We start from the raw sequence: 24,744 nt of genomic DNA on the forward strand, positions 1-24,744 counted from the left end.
ATAGTTATTAAATAATAACTAATCCGATGGAATAGTTGTGATAACTATATAACTGTTATTAGTGGCATAGTTAGGATTTCTAATTAGAAAAGGTAGTTTTCAAATTTTTTATCAATATAGATTGATTTTCACAATTAAGAGTCTAAATTTCAAATTTAAAAAACTGAAATGAATTTAAATTGAAAATTTTCAATTATAGTTCTTTGTTTAGTTGAAAGAATAATATGTCTCCCGAAAGATTATCTATAACTTAAAGTTAGAAAATTATTTGTAATCCCCAAAGTTTATCTATGACCTAAAGTTGGTTCTAAGATAAGAGAATCACAACAAAAAATCATGTGAATAACGACTAAATTTTCCGTCGTAATTCCGTCGGTGATTGGGCTTACCGACGTAATATATGATATCGAAAATAATTGAGTCGGAAACGAAATTTTCTGACAGAATTTAAATTTCTATCGGAAAATGTTACCGACAGAAATACTTGCCGTCGGCATTTAGAGATGGTGAGGTAACAAAGTTTACTGATTGAATTTAAATTAGTCGGTAGTGTATCGAAATTTTCATGTGGCAAATCAATATTTACCGACGGAATTCACCATTCAAACAATGGCAATACAAATACAATCCACACACAAATCATAATCAATACAATATACTCACAAATATAATCACAAATACAACGTACAAACAATCAAACTATCCAAAATTTAATACAAAACATAATCATAACTATCCAAATACAAAATACTCATATAATCATAATTATTCAAAAGTAGATGGCAAGTATCTAATGTCCAAAATACTTATATGATATATCTCCTACACATATATCCAAATATAATCCTATAAAAGTTAAATACAAGAGATTATGATCAGAATGAATCAATGCAAATAATATATATCACTCACAAATTTTAATATATAACTAATTTTATATAAAAAAAATTACCTGAAGTATATTTTGGATATTCAATGATAGTGATGATAATGAATATATCAATATGAGCTCCAGAAAAATATAATACAATTGAAGATAAATATCTAATAATATCAAACAGTATAAATATATTTTACTTAATTTATGTATGATAAATAAAAAAAACTCATATTATAGTTGAACATACCCCAGAATAATCTAATCATCAGCAGAGTCTGTGGGTCCTCCTGTGACTGGGGCTGCTGTGACTGTGTCCATGTAGCAATGATTTCTTGCATCTGGGTCAATGTCTGCTCTTGAGCAGCCCACCCCTCCTCCCACCTCTAATCCATTGTAGTCATTTGAGCCTTCAATTCTTGATTTTGTTTTTTTAATGACTCCACTTCAGAAGAAGAAGAAGATGAACTAGCCCGACCCCTCGGAGTCTTCAACCGATCAAATACCACCTTGGTCTGGGAGCCAAGGCCGTAGAGGGAGAAGTTCTTTGTCCTTCCACCCACAACATCATAATAAATATCATTTATTTACTAGGTGGATAGATCATGTGACTCCCCTCCCTCTAGTAGTGGTTGAGATGCTTAAGTCACCCTACTTGGCATTTCCTCCTATGTAGAAAAAAATATATGATTTATATCTTGTACACAATTACAAAAGCTAATTAATCATTATTAATGATTAAATATAATATCAATGATCAACATATATGTTATTTTTTCTCTAGTGAGTCTTGAGAAAGATCTCTAGGCAAGTAGGTTGTCGTTCTAAAGAACGCTCTTGCATACACAAATAAGTTATACCAAAATTATATAAGTTTGTTAATAAAAATTTTATTTATATAACTTTAAATTAAACTAACCAGATCTATAGTGTGCTTAACAATGGATCGGGATCCTAATGTATGCCGATTGGATCCGGCACTCGGGCCACCTGTCTCTGTATTCCTACTTTCTCGAGCTTTTAGAGTCTTTGACTATCATCTCTCTATAGACCAAGTGGTCGTCCTTGCACCCCAGATCTCGTCGGATACATAATCTGGCCTTGTGTCATTCCTTCTCATATAATATAAGAGGTCTTTGTACAATTTGGCACAATAAACATTCCAAGTTGCTGCAAATTCTTACTCATGTCCATCCTCCACGTATATTTTTTCTGCAATTAAAAACTAAAAATTTAGTATATTAAAGGATAAATATATTGTACATATTCAATTTACTTATTACTAATTCATTATAATAAAAATCTTTCATCTCCGGGTCTACATGTCTCCATGTAGTACTAGAAATGCAGACTCTTTCTTTAAATTTCTTACTAATATATGTGGCTACTCGATGACCATCGAGAGTAAACCTACATATAAAAATATTAAGACATAAGATATATGTAATAAATAAAGAATTTAAATTCTAATAATAAAAAAATACTTATGAATCTCCAACCACCCTAAGTACAGTAGATCCACATAATGGTGCTGAATGGTATGTCATATATATAATATCTATAAAATAATATTATAGCATATCATAACAAAGTTTATTGACATGATAATTAAGTAACAAAACATGATTGAAGTATAACTTACTTAATGAACATATAGATATTAAAGATGTTCAAACATATAGATATTAACCATAAATATGCAATGAAATAATTAAGAACCTCTAAAGCTAAGCAACGGCTAAGCAAGCGCCTACGATCGACCATTGGCCGAAGCTATGACCAGGCCCCTGTGGCTGCGAGCAGGCCCTTGCAGCGTCGGTCGTGGCGACAAGCTTGCTCCTGCGGTAACTGCCCGAGGGGCGTGAGCAGGCCCCTGCTGTCGCTACGAACAGACCCCTACGGTCGCTACGAGCAAACCCCTGCGACTGGCCGCAAGCATAGCAGCCCCTTACGACCGGCCGTGAGTAGGACACTACAGTTGGCCAACCACAAGCAGGCCATTGCGGAGGTCGGCTAGCCACGAGCAGGCCACTACGGCGGCCGACCGATCGCCAGCAGACACTGCGAGACTGGCCGACCGCGAGTAGGCCTACGACCGACCAGCCGCGAGCAGGCCACTGCGGCGGCCGCGAGCAAGCTTGAGACCGACTCGCGTGAGAACATGACAAGAAAAGAGGAGGGAGGCGGAGAGAACATACTCCGAGTAGCTGATTGCCGAGAAGAGGAGGAAGTTGCCGATTGCCGAGAACGGGAGAGGAGTGCACCGATTGCTTTCGCGTGGAGAGGAAACATGTCCGCATGCCCTAATTTCTATTTGGGGTTGCCGACTGAATTTCCAATTCAGTTAATACTAACTGAATTGGAGGTTCAGTCAGTAATTTACCAACTAAATGTTCAATTCAGTCGGTAAGGCCCAAATATTGCGGATTTGCCGACTAAATTTTAATTTCAGTCGGTAATCACCGAATAAACCTCCAATTCAGTCGGTAAAATACTAACTGAATTTTAATATAAGTCGGTGATTACCGACTGAAATTAAAATTCAGTCGGTAATTACCGACTAAATATACACTCGTCGATAATCGACGACTGAATTTCAATTTTAATCGGTAATTATCGACGGAAGTATATTCACTCGGAGATCCTGTCGTTATACGCCTGATTTTTTGTAGTGAATTCTTGTGCTTGAGAAGAGGAGAGTAGAGGAAAAATAGTTGGTGTACTATAGTTGGAGAAGAGAAGGAGAAAAAGTAAATGAGGAAGAAAATGAAGACAAAAAAATAGAGATGGACAAAAGGGTAGCCTATGGTACAAAAGGTAAAGAAAAAATTAAATAGAGGATTTTCTTAAACAAATATTAATTCATTTTAAATAGATATAACTCGTTTAAATCATAAATTTGATTCAGTTGTAATTTTATCAAATCAACTCCAAATCAGTCTTGATTTGAACCAATATAATCCTTATATTTGTGTTTATCCGTTGGATTTAATTCAAACCAGATTCAATTTTAATGTAGTGCTCTCACTTCGTATCTTACGATTTAGTTTATCCGTTGATTATATATATATATATTTAAAATTCAATATTTAATATACCAAGTCTTGATATTTTCTAATAAAAGTGGTATCAATGGATAACTTAGGTGGTAGACTTTCCAAATATATGATCAATTTCAATTTTAATAATTGTAATAATGAACAGTGATGAATTGGCCCATCAAAATGATGATGAGGGTTTTAAAATGTATAGTATTATTTTTTTTTAACAAAATATGAGAAGAAGCAGTTGCACCCCCTCTCTTCCATATGACTACGCCCCTCGCTGTTATCACTATGTTGTATTATTGTAGCTAAAAACATTGTAGCTGCTATCATCGAAATTAAAAACATTTTTAAAAATAAAAGTACATTAAGATGGGATCATTGTTTTAAATAATAAATAAAAACAATGAATGTCCTTTTCAGGATTTCAATAACTTTTCACTTTTGTTCATAAATCTTTATCAATTAAAATTTATTTATGATTATGTAAAAAATTGCTATTTTTATAGTCATTAGATCCTTCACTGAACAGTAGCAAGCGGATGCACTGATGAAGTATTTCGTAATATGCAATCATCAACTTCCAGATCCATCAGTTTCGAAAATTGAATCTTAAATCATAAATTCTCAACACTAAAATAGTTTCACATTATACCCGCCATTGCATAATTTTTACATACTGTCTATATATTATATTATATTATATTATGGTTAAACACTAAATTTTAAAATCTTAACTTTAAATACTAAACTCTCAATATTATTATATTAAAACAATTAATAAACTTATTTAAATTATTTAAAACTTATTAAAATTATTTAAATATTATTTAAATTACTTTAAATTTTATTAAAATTACTTTAAATTAATTAAAATTATTTTTAAACAACAATAAAGTTACGAAGGGTCTTAGCTGCTATAATAACTTGAAGAATATTATATCAGCTAATCAAATAGTTGCTACAATAATATTAAATAAGGAGTATTTTAAAGATAAAACATCTGGTAAGGTATTATACGGCGTATAGTGGATGACCCCAGGGAGAGTGTGAGGTTGTTAGTTAATGTGATGTGATGGTTAAAAGTTATGAATAGATGGCAGTCAAGATCAAGGAACATGTATCCGAACAAACCATTTCTCCCCGGACTTGGCTCCCCTCGCCTCATGTTCAGTATTCTCTGTTCACACTTGGTTGGTCCCCATGTTAGTTGGATCCCGGAGCTCAGTCTCTCACTTTCCAGAGCACGCTCATCGGTCTACTCCTAATCAGCCCTAGTGTTGGTCAAACTCTCAGGGTTCAGCCCCTCACTTCTCATGGGCACGACCCCCAGTCTACTCTCGATTGGCCACCACGCTAGCTGAACCCCCAGGGCTCAATCCCTCACTTCTTATGGGCACAACCCCAGTCCACTCCCGATTGGCCCCAACACTGGTCAAAGCTCCAGCACTCAGCTCCTTGCTGCTCAAGGGCATGACTCCCGGTATATATACAGTTGGTCCTAGTACCAGTCGGACTATCATCCAGAGTAAGACTATCAGGGAATTACAACCATCTCTTATAGAATTATGATTATTCATCAGAGAATATCTCGACCACATGCATGCTATGAAATCTTCTTTTACCTAATAGAAGTCTGCCGTACACATCCTTCATCACCCGACATACTCTGACACCAGACATTCTTTAATGCCTCGTTATTATGAAGATTATGTGAGGCGGTATAAAAAGGGATCTTTTCTATTGGCCAAGTACACGCGGACACACGCATCGATTATGGTTCTGTTGTTCATTTTCTTACTGCACTTTTCGTTCTGCTCTTTTTCTGACTTGAGTGTCGGAGTGTCTGCGTCAAGGACCCTTCCCTGTTTCACCCTAATGCTCTCATATGATCTCTCTATGATGTGCACAGACCCACAAATACCACTTTCAACTATCTTACCTTGTCTCGCGTGAAGATCCAAAAGTCTGCCACACAACTTCGAATTCTAGCTTCAAATCCTCTCTCCATCGGTATTCTTGCCCTCGTCACCTGCCCCTCCCTCTAACTCTGGATGGGATCAAGGTATGCTTTTGATTATTTTTTTTTTTCAAAAAGAAATATATTTTTTGGATGATTTTATATTATTTGGGATGCTCTTTTTATTTTTTATTTTTGGATAAGTTTAGGATATTTTCATAATGGATCCAAAGGGCGGATGCACATGCAAGTGCTTTGAGCATTCCATTATACTACAATCATCAACTTCCAAAGCGTCAGTTTCTTATTAAAGCAGGTCATGAGATGGAACAGGCTGTGGACCAAATGGCATGTGATCTGTTATGCCAACAACAGTGCAAACTCACGATATATCTTCCTTCAGTGAACTAGACTTTGATTCACTCTTTATTCCTCAGCCTGTCTCACTCATTATGGAGCAAGGTTAAGCATTGACGAGAGCTTGTGGATCTTAAATTTATAAATTCAAGTTTGTCGGGCTACAAACAAATCAAATGAGTCAATTTTTATATTATTTATCTATTTATACCCTATTTATCTGACGAGCAGTCACGTATTTTGTTTTTTTAGCTTTCATATATATATATACAGTTCATTATCCCTAAACTTGAGCTCGACTCGAGTTCAATTCGAGCTTTAGTTTTTAAACTCGAGTTCGGCTCGTAATAAAATTAAATAATTCGAGTTGGGGGTTAAAAAGCTCGTTTAAAAATTAAACGAGTTTAATTCAAGTTCGTTTAAGATAATTAACTATAATAATTAATCATATATTATTATATTTATTGTTTATGTAATATTTATTTATATATATGATAATAAGATAAATAAATTTCTTAACGTACATGTTCGTGAGTCTCTTAACGAACACGTTTGTGAGTTTCTAAATTAACATATTCATGAGCTCACGAACTAAATACTATTAATCTCGAACTTAGCTCGATAATATTTTTGAGCTCGAAATCAGGCTCGAGCTCGACTCGTTAACTTAATCAAACGAACTCTTTTTCAAGTCGAGACTTGAATAACTCACGAATGGCTTGACTCGTTTATACCCCAGTGACCCTCACAAGCAGTGAAATGGTGATTTATTTATTCATTTTTTTTGTAAACTCTCGATTATAATATAAGATTTTTGCCTTTGAGATTTAGGAGTTGTGTTATAGAATTAAGCACAAAAATAATTTTTAAATAAAAAATTTTTAAGGTGTGTACGGGATGTCCAAGATAATTAAGATGTGTCAGATAACATTTCTCATCTATATTTAGGAAAATTTTAGCTAGCGCACTCTTATCTTGCATATTCATGGCCGACTGAGTGTGAATTTAGATGTCCAAAAGTCCGACCGGATACCTCGATTGAAAAAATGAATCGAGTACCTAGATTAGCTTCCGGACACTCAGATTCACATTCAATCACCCATAAATATAAGTAAGGGTGTATATGCTAAAATCCCATATATATATATATTTATTCAATTTTATTCTTTTTAATTGATTATGTATATATATATATATATTTTGAATAAATATAAATATTTTTTTTATCAAATCGAATATTAAATTTCTCAGAAAAATTTAATTGACTTAAAAAACATCTTTTTTTTTTATTAATATTTTCTTGAAAAAAATAAAGTTTTAGAGTTTTGTAAAGTACAGTAGAACCACCGACAAGGAGCTTTAGTTGATTTAATATAGAAAAACAGAGTGAACCGCCCCTGATCAACTTAAGCTACTTCATGGCTAAGAAAAAGACCTGTGAGAGAGAGAGAGAGAGAGAGAAAAGGAGGGAGAGAGAGAGAGATTACGATCTTAATGCAATAGCTGAGACCACATGTGGTGTTGGCTGAGCACATGACTCTCCATTTCTTCTCCCCTTTCTCATTAATATGTTAGGGCCATGGAACTAGCTAGGGGGGGCCATCAATGAACTTGGACAACATGAGACAGAGCCAAATGAAGACTCTGTAGCTTAACAAGATTTTATAGTCAAAATCTATCATTTCGTTGGACTTCGTTGACGAAGCTTCTTGCATCAGTGCATGGATTAAAACAGGCAGATTTGTTACCCCTTTTATGCCTAAATTATTACGAGTGTCAGGAAGGGGGGAAAACAGGAAAAAGTAATTGAGTGAGGACTTATTTAAAATTATGAAATAAAAAAAAATACATCTAACTTTTAATTTCTCAAAAGGGACACTTATTTTCTATTTTACTCCACCCACTAACCAATATACCATATTCAAAAAACATAATTACTGTAGTACTTAATTTTAAAAAATAATACTATTTGATATTGAATTTCAAAGAATAATCACATCATGGTGTTGCATTTCAAATATCAATACCATTAGTATTAATTTTTAAAAATAAGTATCGTAATGGTACTATATTTTAAAAATCATTACTACTTTGATACCGCATAAATCATAAAATCAACACCACTGTTGTGTTAATTTTTGAGAATCAACACCATTGAAATGCAACACCATAGTAGCACTGTTTTTTGAAATCCGATACTATAGTGATGTTTTTTGAATGTAGCATCACTATGATTAGTGAGAGGGGTAAAATGAAAAATAAATACGCCTTTTGAGAATTTCATTACAAGAAAAAGACTCTTTTAGCAATAAAATTATCTGTTGCTAATCGGGAATAGTGATCAATTAGCAATCGATTATTTATGTCACTATAACATGGGTCATCGATGTCGTTAGCAATGGAGGTTAATTTCCATCACTAAATTTAATGACAAATATTAAAATTCATCTTAGCCTAAAATTATCCATGAAAGGCTAAATTCCCTTACTTATTTATGACGGAATTAAAATTCCATCACTAAAGATTACTATTCCGTCATAGATCTAGTGACAGAATTTTAATTCTATCGCTAAACTTAGCAACAAATATTAACTTAGATTGCTAATTAGCAATGAAAAATTAAAATTCCATTACTATGTTTACAGACGAAATTTTAGAATGTCATTGCTAATTACCGATTGAAAATTTAAATTTCATTTCTAATTAATGACAGAAAAAAAAATCTAAGTTAAATAGCAACAGAAAATTAAAATTTCTCACTTATTATCGATTGAAAATTTAAATTTTATCTTTAATTAGCTTAAAAATTTCAACAGACCATCCCCGTTTTTGAATTTCCTTGTTTACATATAAAGTATCAATCAAGACAGCATCACAAATGATGATTTTCACTATACATTCACATTATAGAACCAAACAACATAACAAACAACGATACAAACATAACATCACAAATCCACATATTCACATTATACACAAACAATATAACAAACGATACAAACATAACATCACAAATCCACATATTCACATTATACACAAACAATATAACAAACGATACAAACATAACATCACAAATCCACATATTCACATTATACACACAAACAATATAACAAACGATACAATCATATCCATTCCAACAACAGATCAAATCCAATCCAACAAAACAAAGATGAATATCCAAGACATCTCAAATTTTACTAATAAACATTTAAATCTAATAAATTTAAATATATTACCAATGATAATAAAACCTCCTAGCAAACACATCCCATCTCACTCCAAAATTAGTTAGTAGTATCCAATACTGTAGAAAATATAATACGATAGGTTGTTAATAAAATAAGGAAAATACTAGTTATTCATCATTAGAATTGATCCTGCCCCGAGTTGAAGAGATGACAACCGGAAAGTAACACTGAGGTGACTCTTCGTCTTCGCGAATGATCCTATGCTCCTGCAACCACAAGTCGTTAGTGCCAAGCTGGGAGGGGGTTCCCGGCGACGGCCCTCCGACACCCAAGTCACACAACGACAAGTAGAGATAGGAATAAGAAGAAAGTGATGAATAGTAGCTTCAAGAGATGTATCCTGCGTACCTTCGCGGAGGGCAATCTCCCTTCTTATATAGAGCCTTGACGATTAGATTGCACGCTTCCCGAGTGGACACGCTTCCCCAAGCTTTTCCCAAAAGCTAGCATCGAAAAGGTGTCCCTGACATCTTATCATAACGGGGCGAGCATATATTTGCCGGGGTGGCGGAAGCTTCTCCCGTACGATTCTCTGTTTTGCCGTTCGATTTTCTGTCCATCTGCGCCGCTCGTCGGCGACACTAACTCCCAAAAGGTTGTAGGCATGTGTCGCTACTGTTCTTGTTTGTCGGCTACTAGTCTGACTGGCTCTCCTTGATTGGTTCGGTCGGTGTGACGAGGCCGATCGGCTAAAGTATCCTCTGCCTTTGTGCACTGTAAGCTCGACCGTCTCTCGCCGCTCTCTATCGACTGATCGGGGATGGAGGGCTTTCCGATCGGCTGGTCACTCAGTTGGCCCCCTTGACCTTGACGCCTACCGAAGCCCTAAACTTCCTCGGGGGTGGGCCCTCCCGAGTCGTCCCTGAATCATCCTCGAATCACATGCCTCTCCTTTAAGTCTAGTCGAAGGAGGCTGCAAGTCCGACTGACTCGACAAAATGGTGCGAAAATATTACTCTCTAATCGGCGTTTTGGTCGGCTATGATTCTTTGTTCTCGAGGTGATGTCGTCACTAGGCTGATCGGTCGGTATGAGGGGGCGTCTAACCAGGAGTCAGCTATTCTTGCTTGCTCGGCCCGTAGAGTCGTTGCCTGAGCATTTCCCCTTTCCAATCAGCGAAATCTCTTGGAACTCGTACCAATTTGAGGCGTTAATGCGGAGCATTCCTCCTTAATCATTCTGGAAACCGCCCTATGAGCGCACGCCATGTGTCACCGCCTGCCGCCGCATGCTTGAGGTGACAAGATGGGACGTGACCCTTGGCATTTTGAATTTTGATGGCGAGATTTGCCTCTAAGTATTCGTGCTACCGATCGGACGGCTTAGCCTTGCCTTTTGATGTTTATAAGCTCGCGGTCGCCGCCTTTCCCCCACCTTTACTCAGCGTTCTTGTTTTCGGCAATTTCCTCAACGTTCCTCGGCGAATCCTTCTTCTCTCGCTGTTTCCGCCCCTGGTGAGTCTGTTACTTTCTTCTGTAGCCTTTTCGTATTCTTCCATCTTCGACACCCCTCCGGCGAACTCTTCTTCCTACCCTTTGCCCTTTTTCCTTCGCTTCTCCCCGACTTTTCTCGATCATTTCTTCGACTATGGTCAGTACCTCTCAGCTCTCGATCCCTGCCTCGGGTCCTTGGTATGACATCATGGAGTCCAGGTTCGACGAGGGCGATGCTCGGACTCTGGCGAATACCTTTGAACTTCCTCCCGGTTATGAGATCCATGTTTCGTTGGCCACCGATCGGCCATCCACTCCGCCGAGAGGCTGTGTTTGCTTCTTCCGGGACCAGTTCGCTGCCGGTCTGCGGATCCCCCTTCATCCCTTTATTATAGATGTTTGTAAATATTTTGGCTTATTCCCTTCCCAGTTAGTCCCGAATTCTTTTCGCCTTTTGTGCGGGGTAATTATTTTGTTCCACTTACATCGCATCCCTTTGACCCCTTCGGTCAACCACTACTTTTATTACCCAAAACTTTTCGATCAGCCAGACACCTTCCTCTTGCAGGCCCGACCGGGCCTAGTTTTCTTTGACAGGATGCCTTCCTTTAATAAGCATTGGAGAGAGTATTTTTTTTGTTCACTTTCCCGATCGGTCACCCTTCCAAACCACTTGGCAACTTTCGTTGAGGCCCCAACCTTCACTGCCCCGTTATAAGAGCACTCCGGCCTACTTACATGCTGCCTCCATGCTGGCCGGTCAGAAGTTCAACATTCACAAGTTGTTGGAGGAAGGGGTCCTAGCACTCTTCGGTCTTAGCCCGATCAACCCCTCCGAGCCGGTCAACTTAAGTAAACTATTCACCCACTTCTTTTCCTTTTGTTTAATTGATTTCTTTCTTTATTTTACAGACGACATCATGATGAGGGCACGCTTGGTCGGGCAATCGAAGCTTACCAATGCTGACGTTGACAAAGTAGTGGTCGAGGTTTTGGCCGAACGGGGATTCCAGCCGGACGATCTTCCAGAGCAGACACCCACCGAGCGCGGGCTTGTTCAAGAGGACGGTGGGGAGTTGGGTTAGGTGCCGATTGAAGGAGCGGCGATTGGTGTGCCGATCGTAGAACTTCCGGCCACTCAGTCAACTCCAGAAGAGGGCTCGCTATCGGAGACACCGCTCGAGAATACGGGCAAGAGGCACCGATCGCAGAAAGCTGCCCGATCCGCTTCCTCAGCTGTAAGGATCGCCGATCGGACTGGCGCTTCCGGACCTACTGTGCCGGAGGCCACCAACGTCTCCTCCGACCGGACACCCTCCGACCCTCTCGTTGACCCTCCATTCACCAGCTTGCCGCCACAGTCGGGTCAGGGTCGTCTTTTAAGGTCAAGCATTTGCCCGCGCCCTCGTCTTCTCGCCCTGGCCGGTTGGCTTCCTCTCACTCAGCCCCGACCGGATGGAGACGCGTCACTGCCACCCTCCACCTTCCTACAGAAGAGCTTTCGGAACCGGGGGGCTTGGCGAATCAGACCGAGCACGAGATCATCATTCGAGGCCATCTGGCCGAGGTGTAGGAGGATGCACGTGCCCGAGCGGTGTGCTGGCGAACAGCCACACTAGTCAACTCGTCGGCGTGAGTTTTTCTTTTATCTCTTGCACTAACTTGTCTGGCCTCGTCTCTGATCTACTCCGGGTTCTTGTTTCTGCAGTTTTGGGTGGACGACCTGGCGATGTGTTAGAGGCTCGCTTTTATGGAGGATGAGCTGAAACGGTTGAAGGAAGCTCCCGGCCAGTCGGGGACCACTCACGGTCTGAACGACACCCAGGTAGCCCAACTGCAGGCCGACTTGGCCAAGAGTGAAGAGCTGCTAACAGCCGAGCGGGGTAAGAGCACTGAGCAGGCCGGGTACATCGACCGACTCAAAAAAGAGATCACTACCTTCGAGAGCAAAATCACTCTCGCCAACACCCGCAAGCAAAGGGTCGTTGATGATCTGGAGAAGAAGAACGTGGAGGCCCGAGCTCTCGAGCAGAAGCTGAAACAGACAGAAGACAGGCTGAAGAAGGCGGAGGACCTCCTGGTGTCCGAACGGCAAACCCGCGAGTCCGAAGAAGCCTCTTTAAGGAGCCAACTGTCCGACGAGGATGTCAATCTCGCGGTGGTGAAGGCAGACCTGGAGAGAGCCCGATCGACCTTAGAGGCGCATAAAGAAAGCGAGCCTAGCCGCTTTGAGGAGATGAAGGTGGCCTACATCCGGTCTGACACCTTCGTTGACAAGTTTGTTGCCCGGGTTCTTCGACTCTTCGGCTGCGTCGTGGACAATATCTTTGATCAACTCAAGAAGAAGGGGCACCTGGCGGCCGATCTACCCGACCCTATCATTGACCGTGATCAGCTCAATGACTCCATCCCTGATGATGCTCTGTCTTATTTGGAATGAACCCTCAAAAACCTTTCCTTTTGCTAACCTTGCTATGTAATATTCGAACTGTACTTTTGTTTGCTCCCGTAAGTACCGGGTCAGAAACTTTAAGGCACAACTCGAGTTTACTTTATATTTGACGCCTTTCTCCATTTTTCTGGTGGTTTTCGAATATGACAAGGCAATCGTTTAATCCCATACTTATCCAACCGACAACTTAGGTGTCATTTTGATGACGCGTGGGTTTAAGGTCGCCGCTCGACCGTCGATGATGCGAGGGTTTAAGGTCGTCGCTCGACCCCGATGACATGAGAGTTTAAGGTCGCCGCTCGACCGCCAATGACGCGAGGGTTTAAGGTCGCCGCTCGACCACCAATGACGCGAGGTTTTAAGGTCGCTACTCGACCGCCGATGACGCGAGAGTTTAAGGTCGCCGCTCGACCGCGCGATGACACGAGGGTTTAAGGTCGCCGCTCGACCGCCGATGACGCGAGGGTTTAAGGTCACCGCTTAACAGCCGATGACGCGAGGGTTTAAGGGCACCCCAACCTGGTCCGAGCGCCCAGACCAGGAAAGTCAACACAATTGATTTTTTTTGTCCGGGTCTTCCGCTTCGGTTCCACTCGCCTCGGTCCGAGTCTTCCGCTCCGACTCTGCTTGCTTGGGTGATTTCGGCCATTCGAAATAGGGCTCACTTGAACCCAACTTTCGGCCTTCTCGAGAAACCTTCTCCTCCTGCTTCTCGTCTCTCGGAAACGCCGCGCGCCTCCTTCTTGTCTGCCCACGTACTCTTCCACAGCACCTCGTCCCTCAGACGCATCGAGCCCGTCGTCTCTCTCCCGTGCCATCCTTCTCGCTAGCTGTGTTTGCTCGACTTCCTGTGCTTCTAAGTTCCTACACACTTAGACACAAGGTTAAACCCAACAGGACCTAACCTAACTTATTTGATCACATCAAAGCTACCTTAGAGTTCCAACAAAGCTCACCCGAATCCAACTCCCACCTTCTTCTCTAGCAGACTTCCTCCCCGACTTCTCATCCCTCGAACATCATGCATGTCCTTCTAGTCTACTAGTGTACTCTTTCGTAGTTCCCTGTCCCTCGGATGCATCGAGCCTGTCGGTTCCTTTCTTGTGCTATCATTCTCGTTCGCTACGTCTTTGGCTCGACTTCTTGTACTCCTAAGTTTTTGCAGATTTAGACACAAGGTATCAAACACAACAAGACCTAACTTAACTTGGTTGACCATATCAAAACTATCATGAGGTACTTACAATCTCCCTCTTTTGGATGTGAGTAACTTAAGTTAAGTTATGGTAAAACAAAATAAAAAAAAAGTAACATAATCATGCTATGTAATTAATAAGTAAAATATACCTCTCTATACTTAATCTATAATTCTCTCCCTTTGATCATATTAAAAATAGGTGTAATAATTCTAAGGATTATACAATAAGTGACTAACATTTAAAAAAAATCATGAAAATTATTTTTCGAAAAACTGATTTAAAAGTCAGTTTTAAAAGAAATAATTTTAAAATTATTTTGAATTCTTGAAGAACTTTGAAAATTTTTGTAACTGTTAAATACACTTATCCAAAGTAGTGATAAAATTTTTACAATTTAACAAAATTAAAATAAGCAGTAATAAATTATTATTTACATAGAGATGCATTTGGAAAAAAATTCTTAATAAATAGATTTTGTGCTAAAAAATTCTTGTAATTTTTTCTCAGTATGTAAAACAAAAATTACATATTTAAAAAAATTAACTTTTCAAAGATTGATTTTTGAAAAAAATTAATATTAAAAATTATTATTTAGATAAAAAAATTCATAGAAAATTAATTAATTGACAACAAATTTTGAAACAATTTCTTTTGACAGTGCATACAATGTTTTATCAAAAAAAATAATATTTTAAAAATAATTTTGATAAATAATTTTAATTTTAAAAATATAAATTTTATTAAAAAATTTATAAGAAATAATATAGAGGTAAAAAAAATTTATATTTTTTTTCTACGGATAAGTAATAAATCTTTTTTCACGAAAAAATTATGATCTAATTAATTTCAAGCAAAAATTCTACAAAATAATTTATTCAAAAAAGTTAGACAATTTTAAGTAAAAAATATCAAATCAAATTAAAAATAAAATATACATAAAGATTTAATCTAAGTATAATTTTGAAACACAATATAAGTTTCTATCTATTAGATTAATCAGAAATTTTTTTAAAATGTATTTTTTTATTACTTTTTTGATTTGACCCTTATGAAATCTATAATATCAATTTAGTACTTGATACTTTTTAAAATTTGAAGTAGTATAATTTGAACCTACAAATTTTTTAAATTTTGTATTTGTTCTTTCAACTTAGTATTTTTAATTTTTAATTTTTAATTTTTAATTTGTCAAAATTCTCTATTAAATATGATTTTGCTAAGATTAATTTTATTTCTAAATTTTTCTTTTTCAATTTTAGTTTTCAACTTACATATCAACTTAGACATGGACTTTATACCAAAATACAATTGATCAAGAAGTAAGAGACATACCTTACTTATCATGTCGGATCTGAAGCTCGATTCTCCCCCTGCATCGCTGCATTCATCTGATCTGACTCCCCCTTCATCGATGCAAGTTTCTGAGTTACTTAGTTCTTCGTGACTAGCCATCAGTGCTAGTCCAACATATGCTTCTATTTCGGACTTGGATGACGAACTTTCATCCCAAGTGGCCTTGAAATTCTTGTACTTGTTTCGCCTTGGCCCTTTGTCTTTCTCCTTCTTGAGCTCTGGATAGTCTTCCTTTATGTGTCTTTCTTTTTGGCAATGTTAGCATCAAGCCTTTCTTTTATTTCTTGGATTTTTTCTATTCTGCATTTTTTTTAATATTTGTTAGATTTCAAAAACTTTTAAATTTCCTTACCATACAAGCTTCTTGGTCTGTATCAATATCTAAGTCTGACTTGGGTTCGTCCTTCTTGGTGTTTCTTAGTGCCAGATTCTGGTTTGACTCTTTCTTGTCTATGCACATCTGGATTCATGCAATTTTAAAGTTGAAAAAAGTTCTTTTAAGATATTTATCTCTAAGCCCTTAGAGATGTAGTAGGCATTTATGATCGAAGTCCATTATGGGGTTTTGGGGAAGACATTGAGCGTGTAGAGGACCGAGTCTCGATTGGTTACCATTTTGCCGAGGTTGACCAGTCTGATGATTATCTCCTTGATCTTTGCGTGTAGTTGGGCTACCTTCTCACCTTTTTCCAGACGGATGTTGTTAGTTGATTCTGAAGAATGTCTCGACATGCGAGTTTCACTTCGAATGTGCCTTCATAGAGCTCCAGGAGTTTTTTCCAGAATTTTTTGGCTGAGGAGTAGCTTCTGATGCGATTGACTTCTTGAGACAGTAATACACTTAGTAAGTGAAATTCTGCTCTACTGTTGGCTATGAATCCACTTTGTTCCTTCTTCGTCCATTAATTTTCTTCTTTCTCTTCTCCTTATTAATCTTTAGGAACTTCAAACCCGTATTTTATTATTAAAAGAATTTCGAAATATGTTCGTAAAAATAATTCCATTCAGCGTTTCCAATGTATAAATTCCCCCTCGAACTTTGGAGGGTCTCATGAGGCTTGGTCCGACCATTGATTTTTTTGCTTTGGTCAACAGTTAGTCCTTATGAAGTGTTCTTGTTCTGATACCACTTGTTGGTCCCGATGCTGCCGACTAGATATGGGTGAATAGCTTGAAATAAGAGTTAGAAATCTCTCTTGCTTGGAACTTAGAAAGGACACAAATATTAGACAACTAACATAAAATAAATGAACAACATAAAATAAAAGAGGTAGAGATTTTTACTTAGTTTCAATATAGGTGGTTGTTAATCCAAGACAGCTACAAAGCTCCACTAAAAATATCTCTTTTGTTAAAGGCGGAGAAGTCTTTTACACTCTTTGAAAAACTCAGGTATTAGCTAGGAATTGAATATAGAAGTTGTTATAGAATTCCTAAGTCCAGGGACCTTTCTATAACTCCTGAAAAATATTATCTATAACTTGAAGGTGCCTTCAATTTGGTCAAAGGCGCCTCCAATGTGATAACTTTTATCCACCGAAAATAAAAGTTTATCTTCGACCAACGATTATCGAAGGTGCCTCCAACAGGCTGGAAGACGCCTTTGACACTGTTCATGGAAGACACCTTCCTTGAGGCCGATCAACTCTTTAGTTGGTCTCTTCGCGTGGGTGATGCTCCGGTCAACCGGAGTTGAGCTCACCCGAATCCAACTCTGACCTTTTCTTTGAGCAGACTTCCTTCCCGACTTCTCGTCCCTCGAACATCGCGCATATTCTTTTCGTCTACTAGTGTACTCTTCTGTAGCTCCTCGTCCCTCGGATATATCGAGCCCGTCGACTTCTTTCCTGTGTTATCCTTCTTGTCCATTACGTCTTCTGCTCGATTTCTTATGCTCCTAAGTTTCTGCACACTTAGACATAATGTATCAAATATAACATGACCTAACTTAGCTTGATTGACCATATTAAAATTATCATGCGATACTTATGGTTACAAGTCATGGAATGGAAAAGGGTGAGCTAAAGGTGGTTGGTGACTTGTTTCTTTCAAAGCAAAACTAAAGATGAACATAAAGCAGCAATGGGGAGTGGAGGCCCAATCTAGTGTAGGTTGAGCAGACAATATGATTTTGGATCCCCCAGTTTTCAGCTCTTCTGATGCACTTGCTGCTCTGCTGCAATGAGCAAAGCTCATGCGTGAGCTGCTTTGATTGTTGTTAGGCATCAGGGCATGAACAACAGCATCATCTTCTTGTAAATGACTTATTAAATTAAATGACTAAATTTAAATATAAATGTGCTTAGGTGGTTAATATTCATAAATAAAGATTATGAACGGTTCATAAGTAATTAATATCTCCGAACAAAATTTGTAAACTGTTTGTTGATAAAATTCTTATTAAATTTCTAAATATACAAACCTTAATTAGTTCACTGACTAATTAAATTAGTTGAAAATTATAAAATTTTTGATAACATCTAAATAAATTAAATTTAAATATAAGTTAAATCAAGCTCAAGTTTAACAAAATAAATTCAGTCAAACTTAATAATTATTTTAATGATTTAATTAATTTGTCTGATAACATTTTAGAAGCTTTTAATTATAAAAAGGTACTGAAAGAAAAATAATTTTAAAATAAAAAATATATTAAATTATTGTTCTAACTTTTTAAAAGTATGAATTTGAAAGTAAAACGTTTCTTCATTCCACTTTTAAACCCTTTACTTCTAAGTCAAGATAGACCATGTCTTATTAAAAAAACATATTCTTTTTTATTACAAAATTAATTTAGGATATCAACTTAGTGTGAAATTGCTATTCTCTAATGATTTTCTTAATTAATAGAAAGACTATATTGGATGATGTACATAGGGACTATACTAGGCTACAGTCCATCCCTTTTTAATTAATCTATATAAATATTATTAAATATTATTTTTTTAATAAAATAAATTGAGTATAGATATACATGTGTACACTCAACAAGGTAACTCCTATAACACGTACTAACTCTAGTAGATGCATATTATATCTCTAGAGACTTAGATAAGTAATTTAGAAGAATTATTTTCTACTTTGAAATTCATGAGTCTAGATGTGTAGATTTAAAGAAGGAGTCGAAGCAGAACATTGCCTTAAAGGTAAAAATGGACGAATCAGATTTCGAAACATCTCTCGATGATATGACGAAATGACATTTATGGTAAGAAAGTTTTAAAAGTTTTTTAAATTTAATAAATTCAATCAAGTGCAGGCCAAAAGAAGAAAAAGGAGAGTGATATGTTATCATTGCAATGAAGAAGGATCTGTCAAAGACAACTGTCCAAAACTGAAGAACAAATAAAAAGATAAGAAAATCGGCTCAGACAAAGCATAAAAACCTAAAGGTGATGTGAGATGAAACATCGTCAGAGTCAGAGATTAAAACTCACGTCGGACTTGTGCTAATGACAAGTCATCAAGAAGAAGACGAAGTAAGCTCATCCGAAATGAGCATCGAGAACATCGATGAAAGGAGAACAACGTCAGACGGAAGCGACACTATAGGGAGAGCATCAGATAACGAGATCAACGAGGTAAGTCAGGTACGATCTCTACCTCCTGACCAATTAAATAAATTAATTAAAATGATATAAAAAAATCTTGTCAATTAGAAAATAAGAATAAAAAATTATTAAAAGAAAACCAAGAGCTAAAAGGAACTTTAGTAAAATCTTGTCGACTATAGAAGATTTTGAAAAAATAAAAATAGAAAATGAAAATTTAAAGAATAAATAGAAAATTTGAAGAATTCTGCATGTTCGAATTTTACTACTTCAAATTTTAGAAATTATCAAGGACTAAATTGACATTTTAAATATTAGAAATGCCAAATAAGAAAATTAACATGAAAATTTATTCATAAAAAGTATATGGTTAATCAAATAGGAATGAACCTATATTGAGTTCAAAAATCATGCTTAGATTAAAAATCTTTATGCAATGTATTATTTTTAAATTGATTTAATATTTTTTAGCTTAAAATTGTTTAATATTTTCAAATAATTTTTTTCATATAATTTCTATTTGAAATTAGTTAGATATTAATTTTTTTGAGAAAGTCGAGCTCATTTCTTATTTGTAGAAAAAATTTAAATTGTTTTTACTGTTATATTATTTTATATAAATTTTTTAACAAAAATTAGATTTTTTAATTTAAAATTATTTCGATGAGTCATTTTTAAAAATTTTATTTTTTTGATAAAATATCTTGTTATCTATCATAGAAAATAGTTTCAAATTTTTTTTACCGTTATTGAATTTTATGTGAATTTTTTATAAAAAAAATAATTTTTAATATTAAAAATTCTTGAATGTTTAATTTTTGAAAATTTATTTTTTTTTCAAAAATACTTGCTCTATCACATTTTCAAAAATTTTCAAACTTAAGAACTATTTTTAAGTATTTTTTAAAGAAACAACATTTTACTATAGAAAATAATTTATTACTACTTAAATTATTTTTATTTTTTTAGTAATTAAAAAATAATTTTAAAATTATGTTTCCAAAACTGATTTATAAATCACAAAAGTTCAAATTTTCAACATTATAAACTTCATTATTTTTCTGAATGTTGATCATTTTTCCCCCTTAGAGATTATTTTAGATTTATTTCAAAACTTCAAAGATTTTTCCAATTTTTAATATGATCAAAGAGAAAGAATTAGAGATTAAGTCTAGGGAAGGGTGCATTTTTGATTTTGCATTTCATGTTATAATTGTAAATTATGTACTTGTTATTTTACTGTTATTTGTTTTGGTTTACCCTAACTTAATTTGGGTTGCTCACATTAAAAAGGAGCAGATTGTAAGTACCCTATGATAGTTTTGATGTAATCAGCCAAGTCAAGTTAGGTGTTGTTGTATTTTGATCATTGTGTCTAAGTGTGCAGGAACTTAGGAGCACAAGAAGTCGAGTGAAAGACGCAGCTAACGAGAAAGATGACACGGGAAGAAGTTGACGGGCTCAGTGTGTCCGAGGGACAAGGTGCTGCGGAAGAATACGTTGGCAGATGAGAAGGAAGTGCGCGGAGTTTCTGAGGGACAAGAAGCCAGAGCGACATATTGCTCGAGAAGGCCGGAAGATGGGTTCGAGTGAGCCCAATTCTAGATGGCCAAAATTGTTGGTACCCCAAGGTTGTTTTGACGTGATCAAACAAGTTAAATTAAATCCTGTTGTGTTTAATCTTGTGTCTAAGTGTGCATGAACTTAGGAGCACAAGGTATCGAGCAAAAGATGCAGCTAGCGAGAAGGACAGAATAGGGAGAGAGCCAACGGGCTCGGTGCGTCTGAGGGTCGAGGTGCTGCGGAAGAGTACGCTGGCAAACGAGAAGGAGGCGTGCGGCGTTTCTGAGATATGAGAAGCCAGGAGCGGAAGCTTGCTCGAGAAGGTCGGAAGTTGGGTTCAGGTAAGTGCTATTCTGGATGGTCGAGATCACCCAAGCAAGAGGAACCGGAGCGGAAGACCCGGACCGAGGCAAGCAAAACCAGAGCGGAAAGCTCGGACTGAAAAAGTCAACTTGGTTGACTTTCCTAGTACGGGTGCCCGGAGTCCGGGCGTTCAGAGTCGAATTTTACCCGGATCATATTTGACCGCGATCCGTTGCGAAGGGGATAAAATTTTATCCCCCTCCAGGCACCTAGAACCCTTCCAAGCACCCCGAGCAAGACTATATAAGCAGCCTTACTCCTAAAGCTAAAAAACAACGTGAAATACAAAGAAACAACACTTGTGCGTTTTAGTTTTTGTTTAGCTTCTTTTCTATGCGTTCATTGCTGTAAGAGGCTTCTCCGTCTGAAGGAGATTCTTAGTGCGATTCAACTTCTTTTGATTAACAACCTCCCCGGTTGTAACCAAATAAATCTGTGAGTCTCGTCTTTTTTGTTTATCTCTTATTTTGTTTATGTAAGTGTTCATTTTATTTAAGTTATAAGTCCATGGAAGATATTTTTGTTTGTTTTTGTACAGGGGCTATTCACCCCCCTCTAGCCGGCCGCCAAGGGTCCCAACAAGTGGTATCAGAGCCAGGATGCTTTAGGAGACTAATCGCCGAACAAAGCACACGAGATGGCCGGACCGAGCAACTATCCACCGAAGTTTGAGGGGGAGTTCACGAGCTGGAAAAAGAAAATGGAGGTATTTTTTAAAATCGACTTTCAATTACTTTTAATAATGAAATTCAGTTTTGTAACGCCCGAAGGAAAGGAAGAATACCAGTGGATGAAGAAGGAGCTGGCCAACTTCATGGCAAACAGCAAAGCAGAGTTCCATCTACTGAGCATCCTACCGCCACAAGAAGTCAACCAGATCGGCACCTACGACTCGGCAAAGGAGTTTTGGGAGAAGTTCCTTGAGCTACACGAAGGGACGTCCGAAGCTAAGTTCGCGAGATGGGATCTGCTAAGGAATCAGTTAAGCAACATAAAATTGGAAGCAGAAGAAACCATTGCACATCTTCACTTGAGAATGAAGGAACTAATCACCAGACTCACGAATCTCAGAGAAAAGGTAAGCAACTGAGATTCGCTAAGGTACACACTTAATGCATTTCCTAGATCTACTGAGTGGGCATCATTAGTAGATGCTTACTATATTTCTATAGATTTAGATTCTGTTACCTTAGAAAAAATGTTTTCAATATTTGAAGTCCATGAAATGAGATGTGCAGATCCGAAGAAGGAGCCGAAGTACAAGGTTGCCTTTAAGGAAAGGATGGTCGAACGAGATTCAGAATCCTCTCTGGATGATGACGAAATGATAATGATGGTAAGACAATATAAAAAATTATTTAAATCTAGAAAAACTAACCATCTGCAGGGTAGAAAAAAAATAACAATCAGATGGTACCACTGCAACGAAGAAGGGCACGTTAAAGATAACTGCCCCAAGTTAAAGATCAAGGATAAGGACAAAGGAAAGAACAAGAAACCTATCTAATCCAACAAGTACAAGACACTAAAGGTGACATGGGACGAAACTTCGCTCGAATCATAAGTTGAAGTTGTTGTCGAACTTGCATTAATGGCAAATCATCAAGACGACGAAAATGAAGCAAGCTTGTCCGAAATGAGCATCGATGAAGGGGGAGCGATATCGGAAGAAAGCAGCAGTTCACAGGGAGCTACGGATAACGAGATCGACAAGATAAGTCAAATACGATCTCTTCCTCCCGATAAGTTGTTTAAATTTGTTAAGTTATTATCTAAAGACGGTTGTAAATCAGAAAAAGAAAATACAGAATTAAAATTAATTCTAGCCAAATCTTGCCTATTAGAAGATTTTGAAAAATTAAAATTGGAAAATAATGAATTGAAAATACAAGTAGAAAACTTGAGAAATCATGTATATTTAAATATTAAAAATCAAAATATTAGGAAATATAATAATTTGAACTGATATTTTAATTACCACAAGGGACAAATTAGGAAAATTTCTCAAAAATATATCTCTAAAAGATTTTTAATTAACCCAGTTGGCTGGAACCTATATTGGGTTTCAAAGTCTTGTCTAAATTGAACTTTAATTAGAGTTAGGGCTTTCAGGGAGAAAATTAAATGTTTGAATTTCCACTACAACAAAAATTGCAAACGACAACAGATATTATCCATTGTCATAGGGTCAAAAAATCATTGTAACTGACTATGTTGTAAAAGGCATTGCCCTATGACAACGGTTTTGAATTCGTTGTCTTTGTAGACATTCAACAACGGTTTTTATCTGTTATTGTTTATATGCTCAAAAAATATTTACCCTATACGACAACATTTTAAAATCATTGTGATAGATAATTTCGATAACAGATATAAACCATTGTGGTAGACCCTTTTTTCAACAGATATAAATCGTCATGGTAGATAATATTTACTGTTTTGTATTTTACAACAGTTATAAACTGTTGTAGTATATAATTTTTAATATGTTTTTACAACGGATAAAATCGTTGTCTTTAATCACTTTTCACAAAAAAATACCGTTGTGGTTTATATATTTTTTACAATGTTTCTAACCGTTGTCTTTAATGTTCATGTTTGTAATATGATAATACCAAACAATCAATACAAAACTAAATATTTACTACATTCAATCCAAAATAAAAGTCCATAAATCATCTTGTAGCCACACATATTACAAAATATACAAAATGAGTTGTACTCATCAAACTAACAAAAGTATCAAACCATAAATCACATGTTTTCCAGTACTGTTCTCCATATGGCTTTTACACATTAGCAAGGCAATCTACATGCAACCTAACAAAGCTCACTCCTTGTATCAAAAATCTCAAGCCTCACGAATTGGTCGAGTTACGTACCTAGCTGCAAGAGAAAAATTAAAGAAAACTTATCAATTCCAGATTTAGATTTATTCATATAAATCTACATAAAATACAAGCAATATAACCAACTTATAGTCTAAGAAATAAAACTTATGCAATACAAACTTATGCAATACAAGCAATTCCACGATTTCGCGTAGCTCTAATATAAAGCAATTCCATGACAACACTCAACTCCAGAATTCCAAACTTTTGATTTAGATTTATTCATATAAATCTACATAAAATACAAGCAATATAACCAACTTATAGTCTCAGAATTTAACTTATGCAATACAAACTTATGCAATACAAGCAATTCCAGGATTTTGCATACCTCTAATATAAAGCAATTCTAGGACAACACTTAATTTCAGAATTCCAGACTTTTGATTTAGATTTATTCATATAAATCTACATAAAATACAAGCAATATAACCAACTTATAGTCTCAGAATT

The sequence above is a fragment of the Zingiber officinale genome, chromosome 2B (assembly GCF_018446385.1).
Source record: "Zingiber officinale cultivar Zhangliang chromosome 2B, Zo_v1.1, whole genome shotgun sequence".
NCBI lineage: Eukaryota > Viridiplantae > Streptophyta > Magnoliopsida > Zingiberales > Zingiberaceae > Zingiber > Zingiber officinale.